The sequence below is a fragment of the Acomys minous genome (genome assembly GCF_964271855.1).
Source record: "Acomys minous genome assembly, chromosome: 15".
In the NCBI taxonomy this organism is placed as follows: Eukaryota; Metazoa; Chordata; class Mammalia; order Rodentia; family Muridae; genus Acomys; species Acomys minous.
The window spans coordinates 31,793,403-31,802,710 of NC_140497.1; the positions used below are offsets into that span (position 1 = coordinate 31,793,403).

Below are 9,308 nucleotides of genomic sequence, written 5' to 3' on the forward strand. Positions count from 1 at the left end.
TGTCATTTGATTTTTCTCAGATTGTGATTTGTGTCTTATATCCCTTTACCCTCCTCTAATGTTTGTAGAGTGAATAATCTAAGTGACTGCATTTTTATTAATTGCTTAATTACTATTAACATGACCTGACAATATCCCGGGTCGTTGTAAGACTTTTTGAGAAGACCCACATAGAGCACAGTGTTCTTGACCTCTCCCTGAGCAAGGGCAGCTTGGCTGTGGTGAAGACTCTAAGGCCCAGGTGGTTCAGGAGCAGGCAATGCTGTGAGTGAACATCAGTGGGGCATGGGGCCTGTAGGATGTTCTGAGGACCAACTTGGGGCCTAAGTGTACCATGAAAATGCTCTTTACTGATGCTACAGACATCAAGCTTACTAAAGATGGCAATGTGCTGCTGCGTGAAATGCAAATTCTACACTCAACAGCCTCTTTAATAGCAAAAGTAGTTATAGCCCAGGATGACATATCTGGTGATAGTACTACGTCCAATGTCCTAATCATTAGGGAGGTACTGAAACAAGGGGACCTATATATTTCTGAGGGTTTTCACTCCAGACTAATAACAGGAGGTTTTGAAGCTGCAGAGAAAAAGACACTCCAGATTTTGGAACAAGTCAAAGTAAGCAGAGAGATGAACAGAGAAACACCCATCAACATGGCCAAGACATCATCCTGAACTTCAGATGTCTTAACAGGCTGTAGTGGACTCCATTTTGAAAATTAAGAAAAAAGATGAGCCCACTGACCTCTTCCTGGTTGAGATCATGGAGATGGAGTATAAATTTGAAGCTGATTCAAGCTTACTCAGAGGTCTTGTTTTGGATCCTGGAACACAGCATCTTGATATGAAGAAAAGAGTAGAAAATGCCTACATCCTCATATGCAACCTGTCCTTAGAATATGAGAAAACAGAAGTGAATCCTGGTTTTTTTTTTTTTTACAAAAGTGCAAAAGGGAGAGAGAGAGAGAGAGAGAGAGAGAGAGAGAGAGAGAGAGAGAGAGAGAGAGAGAGAGAGGAACTAGTAAAGGCTGAAAGAAAATTCATTGACAATAGAGTTAAAAAACATAATAGAACTGAAAAAGAAAGTCTGATCCTGATAAAGAATTTGTCATCAGTAATCAAAGGGGCTTTGACTTTTTTTCCTGAAATCTTATTGGAAAAGAAGGTATCACAGCTCTGCACAGAGCCAAGAGGAGAAACGTGGAGAGGCTGACACTTGCCTGTAGTGGGGTCTCCCTGAGTTCCTTTGATGACCCAAATCTTGACTGCTCAGGATATGTCTATGAGTATACACTGGGAGAAGAGACGTTCACCTTTATTGAGAAATGTAATAATCCCTTATCTATCACATTACTGGTTAAAGGACCAAATAAATGCACATTGACTCAAATCAAGGATACAGTAAGAGATGGCTTGAGGCCTGTCAAAAATGCTGTTGATGATGGCTGTGTTGTCCCCGGTGCTGGTGCAGCAGAAATGGCAATGGCAGAAGCTCTTATTAAATCCAAGGCCAGTGTGAAAGGCAGGACTTAGCTTGAAGTCCAGGTGTCTGCAGGTGCCTTCTTCTTTATTCCCAAGATTCTTACACAGAATTCTGCTTTTGACCTTAAGGAAACATTAAAGTTCTAGATGAACATTCAGAATCCTGTCAGCTTGCAGGTGTGGATCTGAACACAGATGAGCCAATGGTGGCAACAGAAATGGCTGTGTGGGATGAGGGCTGTGTGAGGAAGCAGCGCTGTACTCCTGTACTGTGACTGCCACCAGCATCCTCCTGGTTGATGAGCTCATGAGAGCTAGGATGGTCTCTCTGAAAGGCTGAAGAAGTCTGCCATGCACCTGTATCTGTAGTACTACAGAATGATGTGAGGGGGTGGGGAATGGTCACTTTTTGTTCAATCATCAAGTGATTTGAAAAATCCTGATTGAAGAAAAGGAACAGTATATATGGCATCTATTCAAATTGTAATACTGTAAAATCGGTTTTTTCCCCCCACTGAGTGTACTAATACACTCAAAGCAGGTCTTTTTTTAGCTCAATGAACAAAATGTTAGCTACAATGATACAAAATAACATATTAAGATTAGGGTGTTGTCTACCTTGTTACTTAAGTGTTCTTTGAAAACCTCTAATGTTTTTTTCCTAAACAAGGCTAGGTGGTACATGCTGGTAGGCCTAACACTTTGGAAATAAAGTCAAGATGTTCTGTGCCTACTTAGGCTGTAGGAGACCCAGGCTCAAAAGAATGATAATTTTTCTGTTATGGGTGTATTTTAAATTAGCCAGCAAACTCCCTGTTAAACATGTAAAAATCTTGCCAATGTAAAACACACCTGGGTAATTTATGATTTTCATTGTGTCTCTAATAAATAATTAAGAGCGAAAAAAGAAGATAGCCTGAGTCTTATTGGTCTTGGATTTCAGTAAGTCAGTTAGTAAGTAAATCAGTAAGAAAGATTGATTATTTAATCAATTATAAACTTGAATATAATAATTGGATTAATTTTAGTAGTAAGACTTTTTCATATGCTATGTCTTTAAGCCTAGTAATTCCTTTGTACAAAACAATTGCCCCCATGCAAACTAATGGTGAAGTGTTACATCTCAAAGGAGTTAATCTCTAAAGACACGAGTTTTGGAATGATTGCTTTTGTTATATATACTCTTGGCCTCATTGTTCAGTCTACGCTTGCCTCACTTTTCTCATCTGTAAACATAGATGAAAGCACCTTAACGTTTACAATTATATCAAAACAAAGTAGCGAAATTATTTAATTACAATTAAATGAGAATGTGTGTGTGTGTGTGTGTGTGTGTGTGTGTGTGTGTGTGTGTGTGTGTGTGTGTGATTTAACTGCTTATCATTGACTGCACCGGAACTTTTAGTAAAAGCTTTAAAGATTCAGCTAAGATTTAACTTCAGCATAGGTAACAATTTAACTCACTGTATCTGTATTCTATACTTAGTATATAACATGAACTAATTCCCATCAATGTGTTACTTTCTCAGTTTGTGAAACAGCATCTAAATAAGCTTGTTTTAACTATAAAGTTCACTGCGGAAATAGAAAATGGAAATGGTATAACAAAGATCTGAAGTGGCAGTTTAGACACCAAATTGGATTTGAAAGAAGGGTGACAGAAAAGACTAAAGCTTAATTCGCCTATTTCATACTTTTCCTCATGCCTCTTTCATCACAAATCAGAGAACATAATCTTTATTCATCTTTTTATGGGTTATTCAATACAAGGAAGGCAGTAAGGCTCCACTCACAGTTTGAACTGAACAAATCAGAGTCATGGAGCGAACCCTGCATATGAAGCAGAGAGACTTTGGGGCACAGTCTTGGCCAAGCATGTGCACAGCTGGATTATCCAGAAAAGTTTGGAAAGGGGAACACACATGGCTGCAAACTGTGAGAGAGCAGGACCGTAGCAGGGAGTTCTCACACACTGGACAAAAAAAAACCAAAAAAAAAACAAAAAAACAAACAAAAAAAAAACTGTGATTTTTGTGAACAGAATAAAAGTGAGGCTGGAACCTGTCATCCCACTCTAAGGTTGCTCTCCCAAAGCTGACTGAGTATAAAGGAAGCCATAAGTAATGTTAACAGTAAAGTGTTTAGCTATCTTAACATCTCTAGCTATCTGTAGAACTGTGCAAAGGACATGACCCAAGAGAGTGAATGGTCCTTGAGGAACTTGGGTATATTTTATATCTTATTACAAATATTGTATCTCATGTGGAAAAAGTAGTCACAACTGACTTGTTGCTTTTTAAACAATAACATTTATATTCATTCTTTGAAAACATCCTGTATGTATATAATATATTTTGAGCATATTCACCTTTCTGTACTTCATTTCAGTTCCCTCTATGACCCCTAACATGTTTCCATTCCAATTTCAATTGTTATTTTTAAATTTTAAAACCTACTGAATCCAATTAATTCTACCAACAGGCATATGAACGTAGGACCATCTATTGAGACATGAGTAACCTAGCAACAACCACAGCCTCCTTCAAAAAGAGTCTCTCTTTTAGAAGCCATCAAATGCCAATAGATCCCCAGCTAGAGGTGGGATATCATGGCTCTTTATCTCTTTATTCTGATATTTTGGATAGCTTGATCTTATACAGATATTATGCAGGCAACCATAGCTGTTCTAAGTTCATATGCACAGCAGCCATGTCATAGCCAAAAGACAATATTTCACCATATTCTTCCTAATCCTCTGGCTCTTACATTTTTCCAGCCCCTCTTTTTTTTTTTTTTTTTTTTTTTTTTGGTGTGTATGTGTGTGTGTGTGTGTTGGTGTTATTTTTTATTTTTTATTTTTTATACATTTATTTTATTACACATGTATAAAACAAACTACATATAGCACCTCTTTAATGAAGTTCCTTAAGGCTTCACTGGGAAGAGGTTGATATAGAGGCCCTATCTGATGAGCAGAAGTAATCACTTTTGATCAGAATTTTTGCTTATTATAAAACGCTGCATTAACCATTGCAAAAAGGAACTTCTCTGACTATGTTTGATGTCAGTCCAAACCTATAAATATAAACATAAATACTCCAGAGGCAGTTTGGCTGTAAGAACCACCAGGTACTGGAAGTGAGGCCCTTTTCTGTAGTGTGTGATCCATCCATACCACCCCTGAGAACATACCCAAAGAGTGCTGTATCCTGAACAACCATGTTTATTGTTATGCTGTTCCCAATAGCACATAGAACTACCACAGATGTTCCTCTACAGAAGAATGAATAATGAAATTGTGGCAGACATATATGGTGGTATTTAACCCAGGTGTTATGAATGATGAGATTATGAATTTTGCAGGAAAAAAATGAATGGAGCTGGCAAGTACTGTGCTAATCAGTGGGACCCAGTCTAGAAAAACAAATACCACATGCTGTCACTCATATGCATACTTTTACTATTCATGTTTTTATGTATGTAGAAAAAAGCTGTGAGAATAGATAAGACTGTAGAACTCTACAGGGTACCATGAAAGGGAAGTCAGAGATTCTGAGAAGGGCAGGAGGAGGGCGAAAGATTAAAAGTGATCCCAAAAAAGGAGAAAAAGAAGATCCTAAATACCTGTCTCTTTATGTATTCTAGAGCAAACACTTAGTGTTTCTACAAGATAAGTGATGGAGTAACCAACATATGGTTGCAAAATATGATAAAAAAGTACAAAAATGTACACTAGGGGGTAGGGGTATGTGGGCACAAAGTTAGTGGTAGGAAAGAGATGAAAGAGAGAATCAACAAAAATAAAATATTTTGAAAAACTTTCATAGTGAAACCCAATTCTTTGTAAGCTAATAAGCAATAAAAATATAATTGTAATAACTGAAAACTATAATCAAGATGATCACTATTATAGAAATTATATTATCAAGATTCTTAATATTACAGAGTATTTTTTCTAAGACCCAGAACATACATGGTACTACTTTGAGCCAATATTATCTATACTCCTCTCTGATAGAGTCAGAAAAATATTTAGACTTCATAGATACTATAAACCTAGATAGCTATCCCATAAAGAGTTTTCATAAATGAGAGAGCATTTTGAAAGTTTTTTTCCCTGGGAGAATTTCTTTTGTTATTTGCCTACAAGTAACGTATAGTAAATATTACAAACCAGGATGTTGACTTTTAAACTCTAATATATGTGGGTTAAAATATTATTAATCTATATATTTTTTCATGTAGAGCCTGAAAACTAAGTCTGTAATTATGCACTGTAATAGATTTAGCTGCATTTGGAGTCTATTGAGCAGAATAAATCATTATAACATTTTCTTATTAAGTACAGAAAATTGCATTATGTTGAGAAAATATGTATATAGACGAGTGATTCCTCAGTGAAACTAAATTATCCCAGGAGGCAAAGTCATTATAAAGTTGGTTTCAATGTTACTCCCTCCAATTGTATTATGCTTTGTCATTCAGAGGCAATACGGTTAAGTGAAAAGTCCCAACCTTTGTCTCATAGAAACGTAACTGTATTTTTCTCTACATAATGAGATGGATATCTTGGAGTTTCTTTGACAGAGATGTCAATCAAAGTCTTCCTTATCTTGGCTATTTATGTTTTTTGCATTGAGAATAATGTCAGTCTTACAACATATATTGTCTTTCAAGTCTATCCAACATCAGCAAAAATAAAATATTTGAGAGTTTTAAACAGTTTTAATTATGGTTTTATCAAAACCAAAATATTGAATGTAAATAGATGTTTATGTATATCATACCTTGCCTCTAATAAAAATGGCAGAGAAGGGAGGAAGAGAAGAAAAGGAAGACTGTGCTCAGATGCGCCATTAAGAAAGATTTTCATCTGGGAATTTGCTTTTCTGGTTAGCCTCACACTGAAATTTTTCATATATATGTATATGTGTATATATTCTTTAAACTTTGTAAAAAAAATTAAATGCTTTTTCCTCTGCTACACAAACATGTTCACTTAGGTAAAGAAAACAAAAGCAACATTTAAGGAACCAATCTAAACTTTACTATGTATTTAAATCATTTTCAGTTTGTTACATGGTCGGCTTTCCCTGAAGTCTGAAGCTCAGAGCATAAATTCATCTAGAACAGTGGTTCTCACCCTTCTTAACACTGTGACTCTTCAGTGCAGTTCTTCATGCTATGGTGATCCCTAACCAGAAAGTTATTTTTATTGATGCTTCATAACTGTAATTTTGCTACTCTTATGAATTATGATGTAAATACCTATGTTTTCTGATGGCCTTAGGTGACCCTTGTGAAGGGGTCTTGATCCATAGCTTGAAAACTGATGAACTAGTCTAAACACACCTGCCTTTGTGCATCTTTTTTTCCTTCTGCCCTTCCCTTCATTCCTTACATATTCTGTTTCTCTTTTTATTGTCCACTCTCTTTCTTTCTCCTCTTTCCTTCCTTCCTTTCCTCCTTTCCTTTTTTTTCTTTTTTTTTGAATCCCTCTTTTTGTTCCTGTTTTGTTTTAGATAGAATTGCCTTCTACAAATTATTTTCACCCTTTAAGCTAGGAATGATTCGTTAGTGAAAAGTTAAATTGCTCTTTGAATAACAGCCCCAGATCCTTCTTCATGATTAATGCTCGAGCAGAGCTTTGAAGTCAATAAGAACATGTTAAGTAATTTTGGATAACTAAGACCAAGTTTCAAATGCCTCAGCATAAAAAAGGATAGATGGGTATTAAAAAGTATGTAGATGGGTGTTTTAATTATTTTGGTTGAAGCTTTCCACATTGTATCACATCATATTCAACTGTAATTTTTTCAATTAAAAATACTATAAACAGCACAATGCCACTCACTTATATTCCTAACATGTGAAAGACTAAGGCTAGGCAACTAGTTCAGGTTCAAGGGCATTCTGGATTACCTAGTTGATTCAATTTCCCAAACTCAATAATTTAATAAATTAATAATAATTAAATATTAATAAAACAAGTCCACATGAGAAAGGAAAGAATATGGACAAAAAGATACTCAAATCATGAAAGAAGATGAAGGATTAACCTTTTTCTATCTTCCATCTATCATAGTTTTTTTTTTTTTTTTTTGGTATAAATAGTGGAATAAAAATGTCATTAGTAGTGAAAGTGTAAAACTCAAACTGAAGCCCCACCCACAGCTTCAGAATGGCCTTTCTAACTGTATAGAAACTCACTGAGATGTGAGGATTTGGGGAGAGGGCAACTGTTTTGAACAGCTACCTTAAAGTAATTGTGTAATGTTCTTATTTGTGAGTTAATTAGCAAAAAAATTGTATCGAAAGCAAAAATGATTCTCCCAGACACAACAATTTCTAGTCACACAAAGATGAAAACTTTGTCTGTGGCCTTGCAGAGTAGAGTTTCCACAACTTCCTGAGCATAGCTCCTACTCAGGTATATCCTACTGATAGTGAGGACAAACGTAGTGTGAACTGAATAAACTCCTTCAGTAATTGTCATGATTACAAAGAAAAATGTATATGGAAAGGCAAAGTCATTCTGCATGGGAATTCTTGCATCTTTCCTTTGCTACTTTGACACTGATCTTGCCATAGAACTGGTTTTTATAGAGTGATGTATACATCTTTCTATAGAAAACCTACTCTGCTGTGGGCTTTCTAATTATACACAAAGTGTTCTTTTATTGTTCTTAAATTAATTTCCTATTTTGCAGGCAACTGTCTTACGATAGGCACTGGTGTTCTTGTTTTGTTCCTAAATTAATTTCCTATTTTTCAGGCAACTGCCGTACCATGGGCACTGGTGTGCTTGTATTGTTCTTAAATTAATTTCCTATTTTGCAGACAACTGTCCTACCTGGGCACTGGTATCATTAAAAAAACAGATGAATTTTAAAGATGCTGGAATGTGCTGTAATATATGAATATGATTTGACATGAGCAGGTTTTTGTCAGCAGGAAAGCAATGAAAATGGGATCAAGCCTATCCAAAAACGGAAATTAACCAACAGGCATCTGACAATTGCAGACATATTTTACAGGAGTGGTGACATGTTTTGAAGGTTATTAAGTTGGAGCCCCCTTATTCATCCAAAATCTCAGAAGTTTCTCCTTGAAAATTATTCTATGAGAAAGTTAAGTATAATTGTTACTTCACCAGATGAGTTGGCGATGACTATTGCTCTTGTCACGTGGCCTTAATTAGAACATTTGGGTTTAAGTTCCAATTAAGGTACATAAGAATCTTGCTTCCTTGATTATGTGATTTAATTCCTGGGATTTGTGTGATATATGGTAAATTTCAGTAAAGATTAAAAGAAAAATGACTGTGGAAGGGCTAATAAAGGATTTGGTTTTAAAAGTATGTGCAATGTTATAAAGAGATGTCATGATGTGTCTCTCGAAGGCAATTGTGTTATCAATTAATTGAAAATGAAGAAAAGTAATCAGGTTAATCGGCATGTGTGTATCTAAGTTTATACATCTTATTGTCACATATGGGAATGTGAAATATTATCTACCATAAGCAGATTTGTGTCTGACTTCATTGGATTTAAATAGGTGGAGAAATAGAGATAAGGAAACTATTTTAAAATACAAATAAATCATCTCTTTAACATACTGGCTTAGCAAAGCAAGAGATTTAGAGTTCAAATTAATAGTTTTTGAAATAGAGACACAATAGAGGAAACTGAATGAGTTATTAAAGCTCCAGGAGCATCCTTAAGCTGTTCCTATGAGGATGAAATTAGAAAAACTTTACTATTATAATCTTTGTGTTTATTTCTGCTGTATTTGCAAGTCTGTTGTTTAGAAATGAAATGATCAG

At 35.5% G+C, this 9,308-nt stretch overlaps 1 pseudogene across 1 annotated transcript; it reads left to right on the forward strand.

Moving 5' to 3' along the window:
• The first annotated feature begins 327 nt into the window (after nt 1-327).
• LOC311585059 (T-complex protein 1 subunit zeta-like) lies at nt 328-1,823 on the forward strand (annotated as a pseudogene). Its single transcript has 2 exons — nt 328-938; nt 1,014-1,823. The product of its transcript is annotated as a T-complex protein 1 subunit zeta-like (transcript).
• The last annotated feature ends 7,485 nt before the right edge of the window (nt 1,824-9,308 follow it).